This window comes from Ursus maritimus, unplaced genomic scaffold, assembly GCF_017311325.1.
Source record: "Ursus maritimus isolate PB19 unplaced genomic scaffold, ASM1731132v1 scaffold_26, whole genome shotgun sequence".
Classification (NCBI taxonomy): domain Eukaryota; kingdom Metazoa; phylum Chordata; class Mammalia; order Carnivora; family Ursidae; genus Ursus; species Ursus maritimus.
The window spans coordinates 42,581,207-42,586,181 of record NW_024425119.1 but is presented as its reverse complement, the minus strand read 5'-3'; positions in this window follow the sequence as shown (position 1 = coordinate 42,586,181).

Genomic DNA, 4,975 nt, shown 5'->3' with positions numbered 1-4,975 from the left:
TACATTCCTTGCTGTCCAGTGAAATAGTAACTCCAACGAACAAAGTATTTTTGCCTTCACAGAACAGACAGCTAAAAATTACAGCCATTTAATACTTAGATCTTTAAGTGGGTAATCACAGAAATTCTAAGTTTGAACCAACCAGATTAGTCTGAGGATTCATCTACAAAAATATTTTTTTTCAGGGGCACCTGCTGGCTCAGTTGGTAGAGCATGCGACTCTTGACCTCAGGATTGTGAGATCAAGTCTCACATTGGGTGTGAAGCCTGCTTTAAAAACATTGCAAAATTTCTTTTTTCCCCCCCAAAAATGATTATTAAAAAAAGATTTCTTTTGCAGCAGAGGGACTACATCAGGACTAGAAGAAGTGATAAAAGAACTGCAAACCCAAGACTAAGAGTTGATTTTCACACATAGCTTTTGGGTAAAAGACATCATTTTTTAGTTTTTTCCCACAGCCTAGACTAGTTCTAATTTTCCCATCATGGTGGGCTGAAAAGAGAGGCGTTTCAGAAATCTGAAGATAGGGGCAGGGGTTTTAACACCGTAGATTAACATTCGTAAATAGTCAAAAACTCCACCCAGGTGGGCCATTGGGTTTGATGGACCAAAACTCTAAACCAAGCGAAAGATTTCATTACAAATTCTGCAGGGACTTGGAGGGGAGTGGGCTTCCCTGGCTTGCTGCTGTCTGATTAGTTGTAAACTTTGCCTGGGACATTCAGAAAAGATGAGCTGTGGCTGGGGCAGGGACTGAGGTGCTAACTGGGTCAGTCTACCCAGCCCACCTCCTGCCTTGTTTGTGCATTCTGGATATCTCCCCTTCCCCTCCCCCTAGCTGGGTTTCTGCGGACTCCACTGTGGTTCCCCAGGTCTTTGAAGTCAAGACTCCTATTAACTGATCTCTGGCTGGTGGAGATAAACTTCTAAGCATTTTCTCTGCCTCTAGGCTGCTGGGGCTAACCTCCCCCAATCTGCCTTTTACTGGTAACTGGGGAGAGCAATTGCCAAAGGTATGCATTAGAGCTCCTTTCTCCTGCTACTGTTTAGATTCAAGCCAGCTTCTGCCTTATTAAAGATGCAGTTACTCTGTCAAAGCCTACACAGTCCACATTTGAAAGCCCATATATTTATTTCATGCACCCTTTGCCCAGAGAAACTGGTAATTAAGATGCAGGGTCTTAGCTGTCCAACAGTAATCCTTTGTGATGGAAGTACAAAGAAAACCTGGGACTTGAGGCATTTCTAACAGTTGTTTTCAGCTTTGCATAATTATTGCTGTTCGGTTAGAATTAAGTACACATTTTTTTTGAGAGAGAGAGAGAAAGAGGGAGAGATGACGGGCCAAGGGAGGGAAAGAATCCCAAGCAGGCTCCACACCCAGTGTGGAGCCTGACATGGGCCTTGATCTCACGACCCTGAGATCATGACCTGAGCTGAAGTCAAGAGTCAGACGCTCAACCGCCCAGGTACCCCAAGTACGCATTTAACAGTTGAATGGGTCTACCCAATTTCCCCACCCACACACGGCTGCTGCGTGTGAGTCTTCTGACTATAATCCCTGCCTCACCCACCACACACCGACACACACAGAGACACACACACTCACACCCACGTGCCTGCCTTTTTGAAACAGAGAAGCCTTTGTTAAAAAACAAAATTCAGTTGAGTAAATGTGAAGATCTGATTGGCTTTATGAAATGATTCAAGAATTGGGCGGCATCTCATCTAGTAAGTATACGGGAGATCCACTGAACTAAATGAAAGGATTTTCAAGGAAGAGAGAGGGCATTAAAAAAAAAGAGAGAGAGAGAAAAGAATTTATTAGCAAGGAATGCATTGTCTAGGCAAGGTGACCTTTCTAAGAGGAGTGGAAGGGGGTCTAGCAGTGAATTTCCTGGTATTGACCAGGAAATTCCTCATTGACTGGCTAAAGGCTCCATTCCTGGGTGGGTGAGGGGGGTTGAAAAGTGCAGTTAGGTTAGGCACTAAATCTTGGTGTGCTGACTTGTCCTAAATGATGCTGTTTTGGGGCCCATGGTTTTCCTTTTAACACACTAAGCAGTAGGACAGCCCTCCGCCCCCATCCCTGCGAACACGCAGACCCACACCGGGTGAGGACCCTGGTGAGAGACCGTTACGTTTGGTTGGTATGCAAGAGGCGATCTTCTGTCATTGTACCTAATGCCTACTGAGTGCTTATTAGGCACCAGGACCTGCTCCAAGACGATCCTTACAACCGCACCGTGAGGTAGATCACGTGGTGAACTTTATCTTATTAATGCGAACCGATGAGGGAACAGAAGGCAAGCTGAAGACAAAGCAGAAACTGACACCCCGCAACCCCCCCCATGGGATGTACGTGACGTTCCTCAGGCACCCCTGGCTGCCCGAAAGCTAAGGAAAGGGAAAACAAATAGTTAACTGACAGAGATCACAATCCTTCAAGACCCGGGTCTCCCTCAGTTGACACCTGTCCTAGTGATTTACAAGGAAGAAGCTTTCTTATCGATAGCCTAACTTCCAGAGACCCATAATTCAGTTTCCTGAAGCCCTAACACTACCATCCCCTCCATAAAATTGAAGGAGGCTGAGGCAGAAGGAAATGTAAATAAAATGGAATTTCTTTTAAACCTGAAGCCCATTGACAAGGACTTGTGATCATTCCTCCGGGAGACTCCCAATGGTCTTCATGTTAGTGCCTCATTAGAGGGAGGGACCGCCTTGGCTTGCCAATAACCAGATAGCCAGTATCCTGAGACTCTTCTTTAGCATATGACAGTCCTTCTGGACGCCCCCTTTGTCCTCACCTCCACAGCTCCCAAGGATATAATCAGCCGCCCCTCACAACCCGGGGCAGCAGCTCTTTCTGCCCACGGGCCCTGTCCCTGTGCTTTAATAAACCACCATTTTGCACCAAAGACGTCCCAAGAATTCTTTCTTGGTTGTCGGCTCTGGACTCCACCCCACGGAACCTCACCGATATTCCAGAACCTCATCAGAAACCAAGGCACAGCATGTCAGGCAACTTATGAAAGTCATGTAACTAAGAGCTGGGACTCAAGCAGTTTTACTACAACATGGCTTGACTGACCCAAAGACCAGTGGGATACAAGGGAAGAATAGGTGTTTCAGTAGTAGATTCTTTTTGCCCCAAGACTCACGATGTCCAACTCTGGTGTTCCAAGGTCTCCTTCACCTGTCTGGTCTTTTTGTGAATTAGAAACAGGTGTCCACTCTGTGCAGACACAACTCCATAGTCTGGGCAGAGGACAGCACTTTGTGTAAAGTAAAAGGTGCCTGCACTCTGGATGGACACAGATCATGCCACAGCACACAGGTTGGTGACCAGAGTCTGGGTTAGATGTTGGTCCCTTTTCACACTCTTGACTTGGAACTCTTGTCTGGGACACAACCCACACAAATGCACACGGCAGCCCTGGTGGTTTTGTGTCTGAGCTCTGAGATCTGGGGAGGAGGGGAAAGATCTCTAACTCTTTGCTGACTCTTCGGTCTCTAGTCTCTGCAGGTGGACTGCCTCTACACCCTCTCACCCAGGATTGGCACTGTCTTTCTAGAACAAGACAGTAATAATACCACCGCTTCTTTTAACCTGCTGTCCAGTGGCCCAGGGTCCCACAGAATCTTAGGGGTTGAGATTCACTTCAGCCTGCAAAAGATGGGTGTGTGCTTTCTACAGCAAGGAATGCTTTGTCCATATTCTGGACAAATTGGATCTGTCTGTGGTTTATCCACCACATCCAAAAGAAAGGAGCCAAGTTACATGAGAACGAAGACTGGGAACCTATTTATGTGGATTGTAACCTTTTTTTTTTTTTTAAAGACTTTATTTTTGAGAGAGAGAACATGTGCGTGCAAGCATGAACGGGGGATGGAAGGACAGAGGAAGAAGCAGACTCTCTACTGACCAGGGAGCCTCATGTGGGACTCGATCCCAGGACCCCGGGATCATGACCTGAGTCGAAGGCAAACACTCAATCAACTGAGCCACCCAGGCACCTGGATTGTAATCCTTTAAGGAATGAAGAGATTCAAAAAATATTAATATGAAGTTATTATATTACATATATTATGTTACATGTATATTAACTTTAATATAAAGTTAGTGAAATGCTACTGAAAACAATGGTTTATATCGAACAACAAGCTAATACCGTGTTTCAACTGTAGACACAGAGAGATCTGAGGGAATGAGGGCCTAAGGGCATCTTTTGGGTTTGGCTTTTAGGAAGCCAGCAAGAAACGTACTCTCAGGGGTGCGGTGCCCATGACGCAGGGATTATGTGCAGAGCAAGATTTCATGGATTTCAGAGTTGACCAGTGATGGGGAAACGGGCACTGTGAATTTGGATTACCCTTCTGAGATCTTTAGTTGAGAAGGGGAAGAGACAGACAGGATAATAGTAAGAAGGTGTCGTGGGGTCAAGAGAGGGATTTTAAAGATGGGAAAGACTTGGGCATAGAGGAGAGCTTGAGGATATGGTGGGGAGGATGGTAACCGACTGAGTGAAGAAGTAGAGGAGGCGGGGGTGGGGGAGGCTTCTCGTAGCCCTGTACAAGAGGAAGAAGAATAAGGTGGGTGTGGGGGCAGCCAAGAGTGAAGGCATGGAAGAGATGCCAAAAGGAGGTCACTTCTGACAACCTGAATTTTCTCAGGGAAGTAGGAAGCCAAGTCATCTTCTGCAGGCAGGAGGTGAGGACTGAGAAGGGGCTGGAGGAGAGTAGTGGAAGTTTGGGACAGAAGTTAAGCCATGACCAAGAAGCTGACAGGACAAGGGAGGGGTTGAACGCACAGCCAAAGTGGAGATCAGGACTGTCTTGTGCCCCAGATTACACACTTGTGTGATCCCCCAAGCTGTGCTCAGCTTTTATGATAGGAGGGGGAAAGGAAGGTTGTAGCTTTGTCCTGGACATGGGACTTAGTTAGGCTGATGGTGGAAGAGTTAGTGACAT